This window comes from Eurosta solidaginis, chromosome 2, assembly GCF_040869045.1.
Source record: "Eurosta solidaginis isolate ZX-2024a chromosome 2, ASM4086904v1, whole genome shotgun sequence".
In the NCBI taxonomy this organism is placed as follows: domain Eukaryota; kingdom Metazoa; phylum Arthropoda; class Insecta; order Diptera; family Tephritidae; genus Eurosta; species Eurosta solidaginis.
This window is the reverse complement of record NC_090320.1, coordinates 96364177-96389172: the sequence shown is the minus strand read 5'-3', so window position 1 is coordinate 96389172 and position 24996 is coordinate 96364177. Positions and strand designations below refer to the sequence as shown.

General features: G+C 36.6%; 1 protein-coding gene across 4 annotated transcripts in view; it reads left to right on the top strand.

Annotated features, from left to right (window-relative positions):
* Nucleotides 1-24996, top strand: part of Eato (Engulfment ABC Transporter in the ovary) — an 854933-nt gene that overhangs the window by 458860 nt on the left and 371077 nt on the right. The window lies entirely within an intron of this gene.

Below are 24996 nucleotides of genomic sequence, written 5' to 3'. Positions count from 1 at the left end.
TGTTAATGAGTATTTTAAAAGGGCGTGGGGCTTAGTTCTATAGTTGGGCGAATTTTCGAGGTATCGCCATAAAGGTGGACCAGGGGTGTCTCTAGAATGTGTTTGTACGATATGGGTATCAAATTAAAGGTATTAATGAGGGTTTTAAAAGAGAGTGGTGGTAGTTGTATAGGTGGTCGCCTTTTCGAGATATCGGCATAAAGGTGGAACAGGGGTGATTCTAGAATGCGTTTTTACAATATGGGTATCAAACGAAATGTGTTAATGAGTATTTTAAAAGGGAGTGGGGCTTAGTTCTATAGGTAGACGCCTTTTCGAGATATCGTCATAAAGGTGGACCAGGGGTGACTCTTGAATGTGTTTGTACGATATGGGTATGCAATTAAAGGTATTAATGAGGGTTTTAAAAGGGAGTGGTGGTAGTTCTATAGGTGGTCGCCTTTTCGAGATATCGGCGTAAAGGTGGACCAGGGGTGACTCTAGAATGCGTTTGTACAATATGGGTACGATATGGGTATCAAATGAAAGGTATTAATGTGTATTTTAAAAGGGCGTGGGGCTTAGTTCTACAGGTGGACGCTTTTTCGATATATCGCCATAAAGGTGGAGCAGGGGTGACTCTAGAATGTGTTTGTACGATATGGGTATCAAATTAAAGGTATTAATGAGGCTTTTAAAAGGGAGTGGTGGTAGTTGTATATGTGAAGGCGTTTTCCAGATATCGACCAAAATGTGGACCAAGGTGACCCAGAACTTCATCTGTTGGATACCGCTAATTTATTTATATATATAATACCAAGAACAGTATTTCTTCCAAGATTTCAAGGGTTTTTTATTTCGCCCTGCAGAACTTTTTCATTTAATTCTACTTAATATGGTACGTGTCATACCCATTTTACAAAGTTTTTTTCTAAAGTTATATTTTGCGTCAATAAACCAATCCAAATACCAAGTTTCATCACTTTTTTCGTATTTGGTATAGAATTATGGCATTTTTTTCGTTTTTGGTAATTTTCGATATCGAAAAAGTGGGCGTGGTCGTATTCGGATTTCGGCCATTTTTTACACTAATAAAAAGTGAGTTCAGATAAGTACGTGAACTGAGTTTAGTAAAGATATATCGATTTTTGCTCAAGTTATCGTGTTAACGGCCGAGCGGAAGGACAAACGGTCGACTGTGTATAAAAACTGGGCGTGGCTTCAACCGATTTCACCCTTTTTCACAGAAATAAGTTATCGTTCCAGAATCTAAGCCCATACCAAATTTCACAAGGATTGGTAAATTTTTGTTCGACTTATGGCATTAAAAGCATCCTAGACAAATTAAATGAAAAAGGGCGGAGCCACGCCCATTTTGAAATTTTCTTTTATTTTTTCATTTTGTTGCACCATATCATTACTGGAGTTGAATGGTGACATAATTTACTTATATACTGTAAAGATATTAAATTTTTTGTTAAAATTTGTCTTAAAAAAAATTTTTTTTAAAGTGGGCGTGGTCGTTCTCCGATTTTGCTAGTGCTTATTAAGCATACATATAATAATACGAGTAACGTTCCTGCCAAATTTCATCACGCTATCTTTAACGACTGCTGAATTGCAGCTTGCAAAATTTTAAATTACCTTCTTTTAAAAGTGGGTGGTGCCACGCCCATTGTCCAAAACTTTACTAATTTTCTATTCTGCGTCATAATTTCAACTCACCTACCAAGTTCCATCGCTTTATCCGTCTTTGGTAATGAATTATCGCACTTTTTCGGTTTTTCGAAATTTTCGATATCGAAAAAGTGGGCGTGGTTATAGTCCGATATTGTTCATTTTAAATAGCGATCTGAGATGAGTGCTCAGGAACCTACATATCAAATTTCATCAAGATACCTCAAAATTTATTCAAGTTATCGTGTTAACGGACGGACGGACATGGCTCAATAAAATTTTTTTTTCGATCCTGATGATTTTGATATATGGAAATCTATATCTGTCTCGATTCCTTTATACCTGTACAACCAACCGTTATTCAATCAAAGTTAATATACTCTGTCAGCTCTGCTCAACTGAGTATAAAAGTGTTCGAGTATGATAATAAATTAATGAAGTTTGAAGAAAATAACTTAAGTATATGAAACCAAGTTCAAATTGCATAATAAAATCCTCCTGCCAACTTATAAAAAATAGGGAATTATAAATAATAGAACTAAATATGGATATAATAATTGTAAAAAATGCAAAAAAATCTGTTAATAAATCAAACATGTACTAATGTTGAAATTCTTGTAAACGAAAATAATTTAATAAGATACAACAACTGTTCAATAAAAATAAATGATTATTATTTCTTCAACTCTATTGAAAAATATAAGAAAAAATTTCCAGTGTAAAATAAGAAAACAAAATAATTACAAAAAAAAATTTTTAGGTGAAACGGTTTTATTGAAAACAATACTTACATTAAGTAGTTATAATACTAAAAGATTGAAAATAATTAGGTAGTCATCACACTCCTCGTCAATCTAGGGCGTTGATGAGACAACTAAATAAAAGACTACTTTTAATGAAATGGTAGAGGAAAGCCAAACAAATGTAAAACGAATTTTTAGTCTGAAATATCACAGTAATTTATCTTATGCATGCAATTTGTTGATTCTGATTGTTGTAATAATTCTTATATGCGTTGTTGTATTTAAACATAAAAATATTAAAATTAAATTAAATAGTAGAATCCAGGAGAATTTTAGTCTAAAAGGGGGAGTAGTTATGTATAATGCCAATAACCCCCCAATTACCAATAATTCGTCAACTTATGTAAGTGCAGACTCAGCACAATACGATATCGAAAAATTCATGTTAAGCATAACAAAATAAATAAAAATAACTTCCGGGCCAATACAAAATTATAGTCATTGCAAAATTTAAGTAAAAAATTCCGGTTAATTACTAGTAAGCATTTTCACCATTGTTTTAAGTAAACAATTCAGGTTAATTAGTAGTAAGCATTTTCACCATTGTATATTTACGCTTTCTTTTAATTTGGAATAAAGAAAAGAATTCAGTTTGGTTTTGGAGTCTCTCGACTTAAAGTCTAGTTTCGGTTGTTAATTTATTTAAGCCGTTGCCTTTGGCATTTTTTAAAAAATCCGCTTGCCGCTAGCACGACGAAATTTGCGCCAAAAAAGTGAGGCAACAAAAAAATCGAACGCCAAATGGAAGCGAAATGGCTTGGTCATCCTTTGGCATCAAATCCTCGATTAGGATCTTACACGCTTCCTTGGGCAAACGAAAATGATGCTTGAATGTAGCAAGGGAAGGTTCATGGGATCCATATTGTCCCGAAGGCTCCGCAAATTGCGCCTTCTCTCCAAAATTTCATCCTCTTCGTCTTCAATAAGTAGTAATGCAATAAACTAGACATTTTGTTATATATATATTTTATTGTTAAACCGTTCAACTACGATTCTGTTTTGCACTTAAAATGTTTTATTTATTATTCCAATCAACAGCTGTTTTGTGTGGTTACAATGATGGTACCACCTATTTTAGTGGGTAAACAATTATCCGGCTACTTTCGTGGGCAGAATACCAAACGGGTGCAAAAGTTGCTACATGAAGAAAGTTGTCGTGGTGAAGAAAGTTGTTATCACATTAGAATCAGGTTGTTAATGCAAGTTTATCATTTATTTAATACTAGCCTTTACCCGCGGTCCCGTCCGCAAGGAGAAAATGAAATATATGGGTTATTCACGTTTGCCTGCTTATCAAGTTATCTGTTTAAATATTATTTTTGTCTAATGTATTTTATTTTTGCAATAGAGTAAAAAAAAAGGACTAAATGAGCTGATAAGCTGAAAGGCACGCTTACATGAATAGTACAATACAGTTTTTTTTCGAATTAAAAAAAAAATACATTTTGTTTTTAAGTTAAATTAACCGATTTGGCAGGGGTGAAAGAATTACTACTCATAAAACAAAGGAGTGAAACTACAATTAGCTAAAACCAAAGAGAATTTTTAGATGAAAATAGTGCTGCTTTTTCGGTTATTTAGTTGGTTAAAATATTACAAAAAGTGTAACTTTAGTTATAGCAGTTCATTACAGGATTCATTTAAAAAACTCAAAAATAGAACGAAAAAGCTGTGTTCTATATTAAAGATAAAACATACCGAATTTTAATTACGAATAATTTGCAGCAAATTCATGGCCATAAAAGCTCATAATTTTAAAAGGCAGGTGTGCTGAACTACCGGTTGCGAAGAGACCTAAAATGATCCCGGAAGGGTCCCACGAGACCTGGCACTTTAAGATAATTTTGTTTTAAATTGTTGTGTCAGGATAAACATTTATATGTTAGTAAATAAAATAATAAATAAGTGATACCAAAATAGTAACGAAATGATGCCGACGGGATTCCCGACAAATCTCGAAAACCATCCAGAAATCATCCCGCAGGGGTCCCAAAATGATTCCGAAATAGACCCGAAAAAGTCCCGAAATTACCCTGACGGGATGTCGGACGGATCCCGAAAACCATGCAGAATTGATATCTAAAGGGTCCGCAAATTATCCCAAAATAGTCCAGAAAAAGTCCCGAAAAAACTCCGACGGGATTCCGGACAGATCCCGAAAATCATCCAGAAATCATCCCAGAGGGGCCCCAAAATGATTCCGAAATAGTCCCGAAAAAGTCCCGAAATGACCCTGACGGGATGCCAGACGGATCCCGAACACCATCGAGAACTGATCTCTGAAGGGTCCGCAATTGATCCCGAAATAGTTGTTTTTCCTTACTCTGATAGTCTTCCTCTGTCCATGCCATGATGTCATCTGAAATATCAATATTGCTAGTTGAAACCTCTTCCTGGAGCTGTTCAGAATTGATTATTACTTCAGCTTCTTGGGATCTTCCCAAAATAGCTCCTCTGGTCAGTTTGAGTGGTGACTTGAACTCATTGAGTACCCTTACCGGGATACGTCCATCCTGTTTTGTATAGGCAGGGTTTTTCCTACAAGTACGTTCGGTGTTGATTTGTTTGCTGCTTCGACAACCCACAATTTGTTTGTCCCACAACCTCCATCAACCTTTGCTCAGATGACTGCTTCGGATTTTGGTGGTATTTCCTGACTCTCTTCTACCAGCACTCGTTTACTGCTGTAGTCTCTCTCGTAGCCGAAATTAAGTGGCACATCCATGTTCTTGTATCGCATCGTCTTGCTTTGCATGTCGATCTCGATGCCGTCGTCGATTAATTTCAATTATAATTTCATCAACAATCTCTGCCACTATAAAATTGTCTACTACCGTGACGTTTCCAATTGCGACTTCAGGTCATACTTCTCCTAGAACCGTATTATCTTCTCCAGTGTCTGTACTCAATCTTGCTCCATGCAATGGTCTTATCTTCTCGTTGACTAAATTCGCTCGAATGATGGAATGAGATGCACCCTTATCTTCAGTCAGTAAGCGTTCCTTTCCATCCACATGTCCTCCGACAGTAATATTGTTTGACCTTCTTCCAATTTGTGAGATAGAGATTATGGGGCAGTCAATTGCGGGAGCCTGCTGTTGCCCCTTGCGGCTGACTCGCTTTAGTTTAGCGATTGAGTAGATTTGGAGATTTGCTCATCTCCTTCAGCTCTGCGTTTGCGGCCGCCCACATTGTTGGAACTACTGGAACCGGTGCTGCAATGACGTGCAATGTGATCTGGTTTGTCGCACTTGAAACATTTCATAACTCCAGCAGTTTTCTGTTGTGACCACTTCAGTGCTTCCAAAATTGTGTCTACCCAGTCTGGCCTTTCCACTTCCACGCGATGAGCTTTGTACGCTGGCTGTTAAGGCTGTTTCCTTAGTCCGTGCATGCGATACCGTTTCAGCAAATGTTAGTTTTGGATTCGCATATGTAGCTCGCTTCGTTTCCACTTCTCGTATGCCATTTATGAAGCTCTGGATTTTTACCCTTTCAGTGTATTCCACGGGTGTGTCCTCATTTGCCAAATGAGCCTACCTTTCAACATCCGAAGCAAACTCTTGCAAAGTCTCATTAGCTTTTTGGGAACGGTTTTGCAATTCTATTTGATATATCTGATTCCTGTGTTCGCTTCCGTACCTTCGTTCTACAGCAGCCATCAATGCGTCATAACTGTTCCGTTCGTACTCTGGAATAGTCCTTAAGATTTCGGCAGCTGGTCCTTTCAATGCTACGAAGAGTGCAGCAACTTTATCTCCAGCATTCATGTTGTGGTCTTATCGAATTGTAGCTTCAAGACCTGGAAAGGAACAGAACCGTTGGTTGGTGTTTTTACCTTTGGATTACTCGTTGAAACTGCTGGGCGATTTAGTTGCAACTGCTCGATACGTCCTCTCAAAGCATCCACCTCGGCCCCGATTTTTTCCTCAGAATGTACAATTTTTGCATCTTGCGCCTCTGTCTTCGAGGAAATACGTCCTTTTTGCTCTTCCAGTTGAGCAGAAATCTGCGATGATATCTGTGCTGAAATTTGCGCCGACATTTCGGATATTCGTGCCTCTTGTGCTTCAATCTTCGATGTTATTTCAGATGACGTGTCTCCTATGATTCTATCTTGGATGCCATATATGTCTTCTGCGATTCCAGTTGAGATGAAATTTGCGACGACATTTCAGATATATGCGTTTCTTGTGTTTTAATCCTGGATGTTATTTGTGACCACATTTCGATTACACGTGCCTCCTGTGATTCCATTTGTGATACCATATATGTCTTCTGTTCTGCCAGTTGAGTTGCCATCTTGGATGTTATGCGTGTCTCTTGGAATGCCATTGTCGATGTTTGAGCAGATATTGCAGCGAAAATCATGTTGAAGTCTGTGCTCGTAACTGCCTGCGATGTTTCGTTTTTTTCCTCAATTTATGTTGTTGTCTCGTCCCCATCAGGATAAAAGACATACTCGTCCACATCAATTCCTTGCGACTCCATTACCTCTCGTTGCCGTGCTTGAAGCTCGATGTTATTGCCGGTTGTATTCAATCCACGGTTCTCCAACTCCTTTTTCAGTTGTTGGATCTTTAATTCAATCAACTTTGCCATGTCCAAGTTGTATTCAAAATCTTCGGAATTTATTCAGCAATTCCTCTTCTGACACCAATTGTAACGAATTTACTGTAAGTCAGTTTATTTGCAACCTTCTGCTAACGTTCGAATCACTAATGAATGAATAAATAACTCTAATATTCGATAATGCAAAATGGTCTTTATAGACTACTTTCAAAATAACAATTCTATTGCTCGACAGATAGCGTGCTTAAATCAAACTGACTTTAGTGCCTCAACTGTTGCTGCTTTTATAGTGTTTGGTTTCCTCGTTGACATATTTCTAGGCGGTTCTATTCTAGAGTTACTAGTTAGTTACCAGCTATAAAATTACCAACTATAACTACGTGGTGTGATGGTAGCGTACTTCGCCTGCCACACCGTATTCCCTGGGTTCGCACCCCGGGCAAAGCAACATCAAAATTTTAGAAATAAGGTTTTTCAATTAGAAGAAAATTTTTCTAAGCGGGTTCGCCCCTCGGCAGTGTTTGGCAAGCGCTCCGGGTGTATTTCTGCCGTGGAAAGCTCTCAGTGAAAACTCATTTGCCTTGCAGATGCCGTTCGGAGTCGGCATAAAACATGTAGGTCCCATCCGGCCAATTTGTAGGGAAAATCAAGAGGAGCACTACGCAAATTGGAAGAGAAGCTCGGCCTTAGATTTCTTCGGAGGTTATCGCGCCTTACATTTATTTATTTATAACTACGTTTATAGGTTCTCATATACGCGTCTATATGTGAGTGTTACTTGCACAAATTATTGCCTATTTTTTGAGCGCATCTCAGATAAGATATATGCATGTGTTTATACGTTTTCTCTCCGCTGCGTATACGTACATATGTGTAGACATAATGACTGATTCGTTTATGTAGATCAGGCATCGGCATTTCATAGATTAATTGATCAGAAAAATAGGTTACGCTCTTCACACAGACAGGTTGCGCTCTCGCTGAAAACACTGATGACATGATATGAAACTTCTCGCTCTCTGAGAGCGCGTTAAAATGTGCATTTTTTATAATATTGGCCATAGATACCATCATGCTCAAAATCAAATTTGGGCATTTCAGAATAACTTTGGGGTATTTTACATGGTAAAGGTTTAATTTATAATTTTCACCGAAAACTTACTCAAGATTGTCAAATGGGATATCAAAAAACTCGAATTTTTGTCAGGATTACAAATCCGAAGAAAAAATGACTATTTTTCACCCGTGGAAAATTTATCAGTGACAACACCTTTCATCGAAGGGCTGCACACGAAACGGGTTTTGATAGCAGCTTTTGATTGAAGAAAAAGTCAGCTTCTTAGCCTTCGCATTGATGTAAATGGATGCATAAAGGCCAGGTTTTGTGGAGCGTTGCAACATTCCACTTTTGACAGCTGAGATAAATTGTAGGTATACGTATAGGTTAACGCAACATGTATAATTAACAGCCTTTTGCGGACGACAACGCAGATACTTCACCAAGTGATCTAATTTCGTAATTTCTTATATTTTTTTGCGTTTTTTTTTTGTATGTGGATATACATATGTATGTAAATAAACATTTTGGTCGCATCAAAGTGAAAAAGGGGCTAGCCGTTCATTGTTATCTTATAGCGGTGCCAGCGCAACAAAGCAAAGCAACGCAATCGAAATATATTATTTCATATTTTTTCACTTATCTACCACAAAATATTTCTACAAAACTTTGCCCTTTTTATAAATTTTAATAAGTTTTTATCACCTTACTTGCTGATTTTTTGAAAATAATGAAACCGAACGGATTTCTTGGAGTTTTTTTTTTTTTTTTGGTAGTTTAGGCAACTCTATAGCCATCTGATGTTCAAGACCCATTCTTGGAAGCAAATGAACTTTTGTTTACAATCGAATGAACTTCAAGACCCATTCTTGGAAACGAATGAACTTTTGTTTACAATCGAATGAACTTCAAGACCCATTCCTGGAAACGAATTGAGAGAGAATTAAAGTTTCATATCATGTCATCAGTGGCTGAAAAAGTGGCGTAGCAACATCGTGTGTGGCTATCGCTTCTTTGCTCAGCGAATGTTAAGAATATGCATGAATTTAAATATAATTTTTTTGGTTAGCATTAAAAATTGTTCGCTTTGCATATTGCGCATCAAAAAAATATAAGTGTTCGTTAGTTGCTGTCTAGCAAGTGACTAACACGAAAATCAATTGTTTCGCGCGAACAATGCGCTCTCACTTACCTATACACATGCATTTACAAATCTGCCGACCCTTGATGTAGATACAAGTGACTGCTTGCTTTATTGTTGTTGTGGCTTCATTTACTTAGCATCAGACCAGTGATGTCTTAGTGGCACTAGTCACAGTATAGACACTTATGTTATAAAAGGTCATAGTTTTCTAACAGTTAAAGATAAATTTTCTAAATTTGGAGCAGCGTATATTCTAAATGTTAGAAACCATTCCCCGATTATCGAACAATTGGAAGACCACTTTGCCAAATTTGGAAAGCCAAAGAAAATAGTGGCGGACAATGAATTTAATGCTTTTAGGGTCAAGGAATTTTTAGATAATGAAAATATAGAAATCCATTTGAAAAAGCCGAACAGTCATACAGGAAATTCTGATATTGAAAGATTTCACAACACTATAGCAGAAAAATTTTGAATTTTATACAAACTAAATAGGAACCTAACAATAAAACAGCTAATGTATAAAGAAACTACAATGATAGATATCATTCCACTATAAAATGTACACCCAATGAGGCACAAAGGAACAAAGTAGATCAAGATTTTCTAAGAAAAAATTCATCGACTACTAAGATGAAAATAATTAACAAATTAAACAGAAAAAGAGAAGGTTATGTTGAAAGAAGGAAAGAAGGCTTTATAAAAAACTACAAGGCAGTTAGGCACAAGGAGCAACCTAGATTTACGAAAAATTAATTAGATAATGTTCACCCATGCAACATTAAACGACCTCGTAAATTTGCAGATACTGTTGATCCTGACGCTATTGACGGCGGTATGGATACGCCAGACTAATACACTCATATAGGTGACAGAAATACTGGATCGGACAGGGTTCGTAGACATTCAAGCAACAGAGGAAGAAACAGTTAAAGACGATGAAATAGTAATACACATGATAAATTTAAATAAAATAGAAAACATATTAAATTCAATGACTGACAATGTAGTTATGATGAAATCCAATTTTAAAGACTTACTTGAAATATAATTATTAGACGTTAGGAATAAACTATTATCGTTAACACCCAGAAGAAATAGAGCGAGGCGTGGGTTAATTAATGCCGTAGGTAGTTTATCTAAATGGATATTTGGTACCATGGATGAGGAAGATAGACAAAATATAGAAAATCATCTTCTTCAGTCAGACGATAAAATCAGTAAACAAATACAAGTAAACGACTATTTTGAAAACACATTTGCACAATTACACGAAACAATAAGTAGCGATAGGAATAAAATAGAAGACCAATTTAATTATAAGAGTAAACGGATCGATGAAGAATATGAGAGAAATCTGTATTTAGAGCAATTAACTAAAATTCAATTCAACGTAATCGCTTCAAAGTATAATATATTGCACCCTAATATTTTGACAAGTGAAGATATAATAAAGTATGATATTGACTTAAAAAAATTAAAGGATATGCAGTAGGCCGGGTCGATTTGTGGGGAGGCAAAAAAATCGCCCATTGCTCTGTGAAAATCATATTCTAGGGATCAAAATAAGAAACTTTGCCGAAGGAACCATACCTCTAAAACGAATTCTGATGTCCCCCCTATAGCACCCTTCGAAATGGATCTATCTGCGCAGCTATGGCAGGTTGTCTGAAAAATTGTCTACTTACTACTAAAACAAAATACAATTTTTCAAATTTAGATAAATTAAAAAATAACACTAATTATCATTAGAAAAAAATTATTGTTCTGGCCTTGAGCTCGAATCGAACCTTGAATCATTTATCAATAGGCCGATAAAAACAAAAACAATTGTTAATAACCGATGAGCACTTGGGAATGTTAAACAAAGTAATTGACAATAAACGAAAATCCAGCATTATCAGTGATTTGCACCAGATGGCGGAACACTGAATAAATATAGTTGGTAAAAAGGAATAAAAGTAGCAAATTTGCCAATCAAACAAACCACCGCTGTATAGCTAAATGGTTAGCGCAGCATGCCTAAAGCGTACTGATGATGAAGGCTTAGCACCCTTCGAAATGGATCTATCTGCGCAGATATGGCAGGTTGTCTGAAAAATTTTCTACCTACTGTTCCAAAAACAAAATACAATTTTTCAAATTTAGAAAAATTAAAAAATAACAATAATTATCATTAGAAAAAAATTATTGTTCTGGCCTTGAGCTCGAATCGAACCTTGAATGATTTATCAATAGGCCGATAAAAACAAAAACAATTGTTAATAAACCATGAGCACTTGGGAATGTCAATCAAAGTAATTGACAATAAACAAAAATCCAGCATTATCAGTGATTTGCACCAGATGGCGCAACACTGAATAAATATAGTTGCTAAAAAGGAATAAAAGTAGCAAATTTGCCAATCAAACAAACCACCGCTGTATAGCTAAATGGTTAGCGCAGCATGCCTAAAGCGTACTGATGATGAAGGCTTAGCACCCTTCGAAGTGGATCTATCTGCGCAGCTATGACAGGTTGTCTGAAAAATTTTCTACCTACTATTCCAAAAACAAAATACAATTTTTCAAATTTAGAAAAATTCAAAAATAACAATAATTATCATTAGAAAAAAATTATTGTTCTGGCCTTGAGCTCGAATCGAACTTTGAATCATTTATCAATAGGCCGATAAAAACAAAAACAATTGTTAATAAACCATGAGCACTTGGGAATGTCAAACAAAGTAATTGACAATAAACAAAAATCCAGCATTATCAGTGATTTGCACCAGATGGCGCAACACTGAATAAATATAGTTGGTAAAAAGGAATAGAAGTAGCAAATTTGCCAGTCAAACAAACCACCGCTGTATAACTAAATGTTTAGCGCAGCATGCCTAAAATGTACTGATGATGAAGGCTTAGCACCCTTCGAAATGGATCTATCTGCGCAGCTATGGAAGGTTGTCTGAAAAATTTTCTACCTACTATTCCAAAAACAAAATACAATTTTTCAAATTTAGAAAAATTAAAAAATAACAATAATTGTCATTAGAAAAAATTATTGTTCTGGCCTTGAGCTCGAATCGAACCTTGAATCATTTATCAATAGGCCGATAAAAACAAAAAAATCAAAAACAATTCTTAATCAGGTTATGCTACGCCTTATATTTTTAGAAATTTCACGTGCCCAACGCTTTTATTTAATTGTCTGATCAACGCCCTAGATTGATGAGGAGTGTGATGACTAGTACCTAGGACCTACCTAATTATTTTCTATCTTTTAGTATTATTACTACTTAATGTAAGCATTGTTTTCAATAAAACCGTTTAACTCAAACATTTTTTTTAATTATTTTATTTTCTATCTTTTTGTATTATTATTACTTAATGTAAGTATTGCTTTCAATAAAACCGGTTAACTTAAATTTTTTATTTTTTTTATTTTTTATTATACTGAAACTTTACTAGCAAAATTTGAACTTATGTGCTCCAAAGTATTTTCACGTCTCTTCTAACGGAACTTAAATTTTTTACTGAAATTTCACCGGGAAAATTTGAAATTATGTGCTCCAAAGTACGATTTTTGTGAATATCTCGATCCTTGCGCCACCCAGCGGCGATTTTTTTCATAGGTCGCTTTCTATTCAAAGATTGCGGTTTGCAAAACGGTACAGTTGTGTTTATTTCTGCCCCTCGATTTTTACATTTTAAAATGGTGAAACTATATACAAATACTTTTTAAGAATAAATAATGTGTGAGACAGAGACTCAAAAAGCGGAATCAGAAGTTGGTTTCAAGAATATTATAACAAATAAAGTTTGATTTTTTAAATTTAATATATTTGCGAGAAAGTGACTCTAAATAAAGCAAGCAAAACGCATACACTTACAAAGTTTGATACATACATATACATATATTCATTCTATATAAAAAATGGAGAGTAAATGCGACAAGTACAAAAGTACAATACGTGGATAAGTGTCAAAAATTCGTTGCGAAGGGGTGTGTGGGAAATATTATGATTTAGCACAAAAATGCTCTGGCATAGACCAATACAGTGTTAATAAATCAGACGAATGTGAAATGCTTAGATTTATGTGTACTGATTGTGTGCAGTATGTGCAGAACGTAGATGACATTCTAAAAGATATGCAGATGGTAGTGAGCAAAAATTACAACTATCTGAGTACAGGAATGAATTTGATAATACTCTCAAGAAACATGAAAGAGAAATAAAGCAAGTTTTAAAAGCAGTGAAAGTTGCATTTAGCGACAGAATTAAGGCAATGCAAAAAGCGCAAGAATCATTCGAAAAGAGTGTTGTAGAAGTGAACAAAATACGGGAAATTGCTGAAGGCTTCAAGCGAAGCAGCGAGCAGGTCTGTGATGAGTTGAAAACAAACAAGGATGACAATAAGAAAATGATTGAAGAAATAAGTAAAGAGAATAAAAAAATGTGCAATGAAATAAAGAAAAATATTAATAGTGTTGAAGCCAAAGTGTCATACGCAGCGATAACAAAAAATGATAGACAAAAAAAAGAAGTGTTGCCAGACATTAGAAATAATCATCCCTTAATTGGCAAACCGAATAAAAGGCAAAATATAGAAATAACCAAAACTGACCTGAACTCGAAAGTTGATCCTAAAGGGCTGCAAATAACTAATATAGTAGCAAGGCAAAGCGGAGTTGTTATTGTTGAAAGCGAAAATGACCATGAGCGGGACAAAATAAAAAATGCCATTGAGAACAAACTGGGAAATAACTATGAGGTTAAGATTCCTAAAAAAGTGAAACCAGCAGTCATGGTAACTGGTATAAATTCTAAATATAGCAACGAGGAACTGGTGGAAAAAATTAAACGACAAAACATTTGTTTAAGTGAAACGGACATCAAAATTGTTAAGCAATATGAAGTGAAAAAGAACGCGAAAAACTATTATAATGCTGTGATAGAAATGAATGTTGAAGCGTTCGCAAATGTACTAGCTGGAGAGAGGCTTAATGTAGGTTGGGAACGTTGCCGAGTATATGATGCAGTGCAGGTATTGTGTTGTTTTAAATGCAAAGGCTTCACAAAGCGGCTGACTGCAAGGAAAAGGAAGTATGCACAAAATGCTTGGGTGAGCATAAACATACACAGTGCATAAAGGATGCAGTAAACAAGTGCATTAACTGCATAAGAGCAACAAGGAGCTGAATCTAGGACTTGACGAAAACCATGATACTCTGGATAGAACTTGTCCCGTATACCAACAAAAGCTAGATGCAAGGAAAAGGAAAGTTGTTTATTAGCAACCAAAGAAAATCCTTACTGCAGCGCAAAAGTCAAAATATTATTTAAATCGAATTAGCAATATATACAACTTGGAATGCATTTATCATAATATTAGTAGTATTATAGCAAATAAAATTGAGCTGGGACGTCTTATTGAAATAAGAAGACCAAGTATTGTGTTATGTACGGAAACGTGTACAACAGAACATATCTTGGATTCTGAACTTAGTATTCCGACCTACAAATGCGTTCGTTGCGACTCTCAAAGTAGGCATACTGGCGGTGTTGTCATGTATGTGTATGAAAATATACAATTTAGCATAGTTTGTAATAAAGCTGTCAACATGAATGTGTGGTGCATTATTGTAAAAATAAACAAATGCGCGTTGAAATGGAAAATCGGTGTACTATACCACTCACCAAGTAGCAGTGACTCCACCTTTATTACTTATCTAAATGAAATCATCACTGAACATCTCAAGGAGGCGGATCATAATTTAATAATTGGTGATTTTAATATCAATGTAAATATATCGTCAACATACTCAAACCAGCTAACAAGTTTATTTGCACAAATGACAATGATACAAAGGATAAACTTCGACACGAGGATAACAGAGTACTCGTCTACAAGAATTGATTTGCTCTTCAGTAACAATGATAAAGTTAAAGCAGTGAATATAGGTGAACTTCGCATTTCTGACCATAAGACAATCCACTTCGAAGTGCCAACAACAAAGCTTTGTAAAATGAGAAGGTATGCTACTGTTACATGTTGGGAATACTATAGTGCTGAAAATCTTTTAACTTTGCTACGAACATGCGACTTCAGCTTGATGTCAATTTCCGGAGAAGAAACTAAAACTAAAGCCCTGAACGAAGTTTTAACTGAGGCTACGCAAGCACTGACTTATATAAAGAGGACCCAAATACAGATAAGAAATAAGTGGTACGACAGAGAATTAACAAACCTGCATAAAAGAAAAATAGAATCTTATAAAACTGCTCGAAATACTGGATTTTGGGACGAATATAACGTCATTAAGAAAATATATAAAAGAACCATAATTTATAAAAAAAAGAAATACATGGAAGATAGATTAAATAATAACAATGGCGATATGAAACTTATGTGGAAGTGTCTAAAAGACCTCGTCGAGCTTAATGATGTTAAAAAACATATCACTAAAATTGTAATTAAGGGTGAACGCCTGGAAAATGAATATGATATAGCTAATGCCCTAAATAAGTTTTTTATACAAAGTATTGTTGAAATTAATGATAGCATCGAAGAAATTGTAAATCGGGATGAAATTTACTGACATTGTATTGGACGATATTATTATTATCACAAAATCAGTTAAAAACAAATATGGCGGCGACAAGCTTTTATCGGAGGGTGTCGTTAAAGATGCCATAACATATACTGCTAATTTCTACAAAGATATAATTAACGAATCCTTAAACAGCGGTATTGTACCCAGTTACTGGAAAATTTCAACAATAATACCTGGGGAAAAAGTAAAAAATACAATGAAACCTGAGGAACTACGTCCAATTAACACGTTACCTACAGATGAAAAAATTATGGAGACAGTGGTGAAGAATCAACTTGTGGCATACTTAGAGAAGCACAATGTGATTATCCCAGAACAATCGGGATTCAGGAAGAGCCATTCTTGTGAAACAGCGTTGAATATGGTAATTGCAGATTGGAAAGAAGACATGGCGGACAAAAAATTTACGGTGTCTGTCTTCTTGGATTTAAAAAGGGCTTTTGAAACTGTCGATAGATCTGAGCTATTGGACGCTATGTTTATAATTGGTATAAGAGGAAGGGCGTTGGAATGGTTCCGGAGTTATTTGGGTGACAGACAACAGAGAACGATAATTGGAAAGGATGTTTCATCAGCGGTGGATGTTAACATTGGTTTACCACAAGGCTCGGTATTGGCGCCAATATTGTTTACATTGTATATCAATGATATCAAAAGATGCTTAAAATATTGTAAAATACGTCTATTTGCGGATGATGCATTGCTTATCACAAGTGAAAAATATGCAGAATGTGCCATGCTGAAAGTACAAGAAGACCTGGACTCGCTATACAAATGGTTATGCCTTAGAAAACTGAAATTAAATGTCGAAAAAACTTAGTTCATGATATTTTGTAAAAACACTAATATCATAGGTAACAATAGTTTAAATAATATTACGCTGAAGCTAAAAAATATGGAAATCCAAAGAGTAGACAAAATTAAGTATTTAGGGGTTTTGATTGATGATAATCTAAATTTTGGAGAGCATGTAACTTACCTGGAAAGGAAAATTGCATAGAAAATAGGCTTCATGTATAGAACATTAAAACATATCAGTCAAAGTCATAAAATATTGGTATATCGTTCAATTATTGAACCACACTTTATTTATTGTCCTACTATTCTGTTATTAAGTAATGATATATATTAAGAACTTTCAAATACAGCAAAACAAGATAATGCGATTTACTTTAAAATTTTCCCCAAGAACGCCAAAAATTGTAATGCTTAATAGATTAAACTGGCTTAGTATTAAACAGTCAGTTAGTTATTTCACATTGAAATTTATACACCAACTTAGGTTAGGAATGTTACCGAATTACCTGAGTAGTAAAATGCATTATAATCATGAAATCCACAATTATGGAACTAGAAATTGCAATAATATAAGACTGCCTAGAATAAGAACTGAGTTCGCCAAAAGGTCTCTTGAATATTTAGGGTATAAAATGTATAATGAGTTACCTTCTGATTTGAAAGACTGTGAAAATATTAGTAAGTTCAAAGAAAAACTTTTTTTATATTGTACGTTACTAAATGTGACATGAGTATTTATGTTAATCTCTTATTTTAACCTAAACTAGGTCTTAAAGACCGTAATAATAAATAAATAAAAATAAAAAAAAATATTCTTATATGTATTATGTGTTCCAAATATGAGCGAAATTGGACCACAAATACGATTTTTTTGAATATCTCGATCCTTGCGCCACCTAGCGGCGATTTTTTTCATAGATCGCTTTCCATTCTTGTATGTATTATGTGTTCCAAATATGAGCGAAATCGGACCACAAATACGATTTTTGTTAATATCTCGATCCTTGCGCTACGTAGCGGCGATTATTTTCTTATTATTGCATTGTCATCGGGTTCTGAACTATATTCCAAGTTTCAAGCTTGTAGCTTATCGGGAAGTTACTTAAATTTGCGCTGGCCGTGCAGCCTGTCAAGTCAACCTAAATAAAACCGTTTAAAAATCGAAACTTTTCAAAAAAGATTTCTTTTAATGAAATAGTAGGGGAAAGCCAAACAAATGTAAAACGAATTTTTAGTTTGAAATATCACAGTAATTTATGTTATGCATGCAATTTGTTGATTCTGATTGTTGTAATAATTCTTATATGCGTTGTTGTATTTAATCATAAAAATATTAAAATTAAATTAAACAGTAGAATCCAGGAAAATTCTAATCTAAAAGGGGGAGTAGTTATGTATAATGCCAATAACCCCCCAATTACCAATAATTCGTCAACTTATGTAAGCGCAGACTCAGCACAAGACGATATCGACAAATTCATGTTAAGCATAACAAAATAAATAAAAATAACTTCCGGGCCAATACAAAATTATAGTCATTGCAAAATTTAAGTAACCAATTCCGGTTAATTAGTAGGAAGCATTTTCACCATTGTACATTTACGCTTTCTTTTAATTTGGAAGAAAGAAAAGAATTCAGTTTGGTTTTGTAGTCTCTCGACGGTTGTTAATTTATTTAAGCCGTTGCCTTTGGCATTTTTTAAAAAATCAGCTTGCCGCTAGCACGACGAAATTTGCGCCAAAAAAGTGGGGCAACAAGAAAATCGCACGCCAAATGGAAGCGAAGTGGCTTGGTCATCCTTTGGCATCAAATCTTCGATTAGAATCTTACACGCTTCCTTGGGCAAACGAAAATGATGCTTGCATGTAGCACAGGGAAGGTTCATGGGATCAATATTGTCCCGAAGGCTCCTCGAATTGTGCATTCTCTCCAAAATTTCATCCTCTTCGTCTTCAATAAGTAGTAATGACAATAAACTAGACATTTTGTTATATATGTATTTTATTGTTAACTACAATTCTGTTTTGCGTTTAGGTTAGGTTGAACTGGCCGGTCCATGAGGACCTCACATAGACTGATTGAGCCCGTAGTGTTACCAGAAGTTTGTTTTAACGACCAAACTGAAAAACACTACCAAAAAACCAGGACCTACATATGTTATAAAATAACTCCGTCCTCATGGCAAATACTAGAAGCTCCCTAGGACTTAAGCCACTTGCTGCTTCTAGATCTGACAGCTGTATCACTCCTAATAGCTGGAGTCTTAGCCTGGCAAGTGCAGGGCACGAGCACAGAACGTGCTCGATCGTTTCTCCTCCAACCCGCACTTCCTACATCTGCTATCACTGACCAAGCCTAATTTAAAGGCATGTGACGCGAGAAGGCAGTGTCCATAATGATAGAAGCAACTCTGTTAGTCTAAGGTTGTAAGACCTACACATAATCTTCGACACTTTACAGCCCCGCTCTTGAACCCACCCCTTTCCCGCTTGCTCGATCATGTGCACCTCTCGCCTTCGATAAATCTCGCTCAGTCTAATTGGGACGTCTACGGAGAAAGCTTCAAGGGAAGCGCCCTTTTCAGCTAGTTCGTCCGCTTTTTAATTCCCATCTATTCCCTGTATGCTTCTCCCTGTCCCGATCCTCTCCAGAGACTGCTTACGCTATAACATGCATTTAGATGCTGTGCTATGCGAGATTATTGCCTTAATTGCTGCTTGACTGTCAATATAAAAGTTAACACGGTTGCAGCTTAAGCTATTCTCTTCCAGGGTTTCCACTGCTTTGGTTACAGTTAATATTTCCGCTTGGAAAACGCTACGGTAATCCTCCAGCCTGTAGGATCTGCTTATTTCCGGATCAGCACAGTATACCGCAGACCCTACTCCTTCCACTACTTTGGAACCATCTGTGTACACATGTATCGCCTCGTCTGCCATTTGCGCACCCTTGCGCCAACCGTCCACCTCTATTGTGGCCTTAAGATTTCCCTCGAAGCGCAGATAGGGAATCCGGTAGTCTGTCTTGTGATTGATGACGCTATACTACTATGGTTGGTGCTCAAGCTGACCCGAGGCACCGAGCCTGGTTGCGGTTGTTAATGCTATGTTCTTTGCTACCAGGTCTACAGGTGGAATGTGCAGAACGGCATACAGTGCAGCCGTCGGGGTTGTTTTCAGGGCTCCCGTAATGCTAAGCATCGATAGTCTGCATACCTTTCTAATTTTTTGAGGTATGTTGTTTTTTGTGTGGCTTTCTACTAAACAAGAACTCCATAGTATAGAATAGGGCTTTCAATCGCTGTAAAAACTAAATGAGAAAGAGAGGGCGAGAAACCCCACGTACACCCCAGCATTCTTTTACATGCATAGAGTGCCGTTGAGGCCTTCTTGACCCTCTCCTCCACGTTGAGCTTCCATGACAACTTACTGTCTAGGATGATTCCTAGATATTTTGAGGTCACCCCTCCTAACTTAGGCCTGATCCATTTTGGGATCTTGTACCGCTTTATAAACAAGACCATATCCCAGGTATGAATATCCCGAAGCGCCCGATCCATCAAAGAACTAATCGTTGGAAGGCACTTTTCACTTATGACAATTACAACGTCATCTGCGTAAGCCGTAAGTTTTACGGGTCCGTCATCGAATTGCCTGAGCAGGACCCCTCCCTGCAACGTGCCCATGTCCAATGATTTCGTGGCCTCGTACAATCCCCATTGTGATGTAATCTTTCTGCAATTTAACATGCAGCCGATCCAGCTGATTAAGGCAGGATGTACTTTAATATAATTAAGACCATCCATAATCGCCCATTTTGAAACATTATTGAAAGCCCGGGCAATGTCCAAGAAGACTCCTAGAGCATACTCCTTATATTCCAGGGATTTCTCTATGGTTATTACCACCCTATGCAATGCGGTGTCTACCGACTTGCCTTTGGTGTACGCATGCTGTGTTGTGGAGAGCAGCTTTTCATCCACGTTGGACTTTATGTACACATATATCAGCCTCTCAAAGGTTTTGAGCAGAAATGATGTTAAGCTAATGGGTCTATAGTCTTTGGGATCACGTGACCGATCTACCACGCCTTTTGTAGGAAAGCTACACGAGCAGTTCTCCAAGAGTGCGGTACATGATTCAGCCTTATGCACCCATCGAATATTATGTTAAGCCATTCCACGACCGCCATACTTAAAACTTGTAACAGGCCTGGAATATACCGTCTGGGCCCGGCGATTTAAACTTAGAAAACGTTTTCACTGCCCATTCTATCTTGGTATCGGTCACCAAGCCCGGCACTACTAGCTCCGTGATCAAAGTGTGAGTGATGTCTGCTGGCTCTTCTAAACCGTCTCCAGATGGGAAATGTGTTTGTCGAGAAGCACCTCAAGGGATTCCTCACTATTACGTGACCTTTCGCCGTTCTCTTTCTTTATTAGTCCCGGGACTATGTTTCCCCTTGCTAGGACTTTTTTCAACCGTGCTGTTTCGCTGGAGTATTCTATGTCCGTACAGAAACTTTTCCATGAGTTGCTCTTCGCCCTGGTAATTTCACGCTTGTAGATCCTCAGTAGATCCCTGTACTCGTCCCGACACGCTTCGCTTTCCGCGGTCTTTGCGAGCTTAAACATTTCTTTTACCTGTCTTCTTAGAAGACTCAGCTCATTGCTGCACCATGGCGGCTTTGCTTTTCCTCGGAATCTTCTTAGAGGGCAAGCTTTGTTATATGCAGTCATAGGCGTCTTTGTTAGGAATTCATTCGTCTCCTCCAGTTCCTCCACATTGGCAACCCTCTTTGGGTTGTCCCAGTTTTGTTTCTATATGTTTCTGGAATTTAGTCCAGTTCGTTCACCAAGGGTTTCTAAAGGTACCTCCCTTCTCTACCCTCTCTAGGGGGATGCTGAAGCTGATATACGCATGGTCGGAGAAGGATGGTCTATCAAGAACCATCCAATCATACCTTGATATATCACGCTCGGAGCTCAATGTAATGTCCAGAACATTGCTGGATGTTGGACCAATGTAAGTAGGGACATTACCCCTGTTGGCTATCTGCAAATTGGTTTGCAGGATGTAAAAAAATAGAGATTCGCCTCTCTTGTTCGTATCTGCTCCTCCCCGCGCATTGTGGTGCTCATTTCCATCTGCGCCTGTGACCAACCGCCCTTTGCGCCCTTAATCCTGTACTAGCCTTTTGCACTCCATCGGTGGAACTTCCGCAGCATGGGCCATGTAACAGGATGCCAGGATAAATTCCTGCTTATTCTTTTGCTCAACGGCCACCGCTACGAGGTCCTCCGTGGTGTAATTAGCAGCATATATGAATGCAGCTGTTTCATTACCATTACTACAGCTCCCACCCGTCCTTTCGTTTGCGCGTAGTAAACGCCAAAGCCGCCCGCCCCAAGTCCAGAAACCTTTCCTCCCGATGAGAGCCACCGCTCCTGGATCAGCGACACGTCAAACGAACCCTCCTCAAGGGTTAGGACGAGTTCGCTCGACGCCACTTTACTTTGTTGGACGTTTATCTGTAGGACTCGCAGCACCATTGGGCTGTTTGTCCACCTCCAACACCTTCGTCGTGGCGTCGTCGTCCTCCCCTTGCCCTTTTGGTTTAGAGTATTCGAGGCCCCCTTCAGCCTCTCGTGACTGTTGTGCCGGGTGTTCCTCTGTGCGAGTCACAGCACCATTTGGCGGTTGGTCCTCTTCTAACACCTTCGTGGTGACGTCGGGGACCTCCACCTGTCTTTTTCCTCTTAGTATTTTGAGGTCCTTTTCGACTTCGCCCACCTATGGCGTGTTAGGGTTTTTATCCTCGGGACTTCTTTTCCTGAGTCGCATGTAAATTTTGCCAGTGCCAAGGAACATTTTGCCAGGCTGCGTGTACAAAATATCCTCCGCCTGCTTGTTTATTTGGAAGATGTAGAACTGACCATCCTCGGTAGGCCGAGATACAGTAAGTACCTTCCAATCCTGGGTTGGTATGTCCGGATTCCGACTCTGCAGAAGTCGCAGTGTATCCTCCGACTTCATCACGCATGGTATCCATACCTTAACTTTTGGTACCGTGGGGATTTGCGCTTTATCCACCACCTCAAACCGCGCGTTCGTGCCTTGCCTTTGGAGGTTTGGAACAACTTCCTCCAGCCACCGCAAACTCACGATGTTGTCGCACGCTATCATCTTCACACCATTATACAATCCCCCCGAATCAAAGGTTGGAAGGGATGAAATGTTTGATTTGGAATAAAAGATGTGAAAGGTTTGGTAGTCAAACATTAATTCTCTTTATTAAATAAATTCTTTCCCTTTTATAGTTATATACTTAACCTATACATTCATAATTATCTTAATACTAATAAACTAAAAATATGTACATTGTTAATGGGGTATGCATACATGTAGGTTTGTATGCATGCTTGCATACATGTAGATTTGTATGCATGCTTGCATACATGTAGATTTGTATGCCTGTTTGCATACATGTAGATTTGTATGCCTGCTTGCAACGTCAGCAGATCAATGCGAGTAATTTGGTTAGTGCTATGCATACATGTAAGTTTGTATGCATGCTTGCAAAGTCAGCAGATCAATGTGAGTATTTGGTTAATTCCCATTATTGGTTGTATGTAAATAATAATCAGAAATTATTAGCTGTGAACGGACAAGGGTTTCATATTCGGCATTCCATTGATGTTAGCTAACCGCTGGGTTAGTTCAATAATTTATGTTGTATAATATTGTAATATGATTATTACTAAAATGTATTTGGCATAGAAGTTCATGATGCGTAATGCCGCAAGTGTATTACATAGGTGGGTATGACGCATAATGCTACACCATCCGCCTTAGAAAAAGAGGGTTATATAATTGTTTTGTGAACAATTGTATAAGACTCTGTCGTATTTTCACTGATTTTGATATTTTACTGTAACTTGATATTGTAGTGACAGATGTTGTTTGCTTTGCTTCTGATTTGCTGACCCTGATATTTTTATTGTTTGCATTTTATGCATATCCCCTTTTTTTCAAAATTTTAAGTTTAATAATTATTTTACTAATTTTACTTATTGTATTTATTGTATATATTTTATAGCCGGATTTTAAATGTGTCGACCCACCTAAAATCCGTTTTTTTTTTTTAATTATTTTCTAATATTTATATGGAAATATGAAGCGTAAAAAAAGATTTGTTTTCAATTGCTTAGATACTAATTATTACTGAGTGGATTGGAATATTTTTTTTTAGATTATTTCAAAGAGATATCTTAGATGGACTACTAATTCCTTATTTATTGCTTCTATTACTAGTTTCTAAATTATTTTTATAGTTCCTACCATTTTTATCCTACTATTATTTAGTAACTTATGCAAATTATTTTCCTATCGAAATTTTTCTATGTATACAAGTTTTATTATTTATCTACCTAGGGTTAGAGAAAAAAAAAATTGCTATTAATATTTTCTAATCTATTGGGGCTAAAGTAGAATACTTTCCTAATATGTAAAAATATGACCTTATGAGACCTAGGTAATAAATGATCGTATTTATTTAATTTTTATTCAAGGAAAAAAGAATTTTTTTTTTCACTTGACCTTATTTTTTTCATAATTAGGTAAATCTGTAATAAATTGTATATATAATAGAGGGGGTTGCTGATGGAATAGTGGGGTAGTTTTATTAATGGATAAGTGGAAGGTACAGTGGGGGCAAAAAAAAATTTTCGTATCTTTAAATTTTTAATAATTTCCCTATTTTCCAGCAATATTTTTGATCTTATTTGTCATGTGATTTCTGCGGCGGCCACCAAGACAGAATCGTCATGACTTTTATGAAGAATTTATTTTCATTTTTATACCGGGATTTGTCACTTTCACAACCTTTTTGGGTTTGTGCATTTGTTTGATCTTAGAGAATTTGGGTACCTACTTTTATTATTTTAAATTTGCCTACTCGAGTAAATATTCAATTATTTTTCACCAATTTGTCCCTCAGGACAACTGTGTTTTTCTTAAATATTTCAAGTCCAGGATTGGCGGCATTTGTAAAACGTGTGTACAACCTGATAAGTAATTGTCCTAAGTCAATTTTATCATCTACAATCAAGTTGCTTGTATTTCTTACGCTACCATTTTAGGAGCGCGATATGTCTTATTGCTGCAAATTTATATAGCGCTTCACTTATATTTTTATAGGTTCTCATTGTGACTTTTCTTCATTCTTTTCTTTTTGTTGTTATGGGCTGGTTTTTAAAATTTTTCTTGTTCTTAGTTTTTGCCTATTTCCACTGTCCTAGAATTTTATATTGCTTCATGACTATTTTTGTCAGGAGCCATCAAAGGAATTATGCGAATTTTTGATT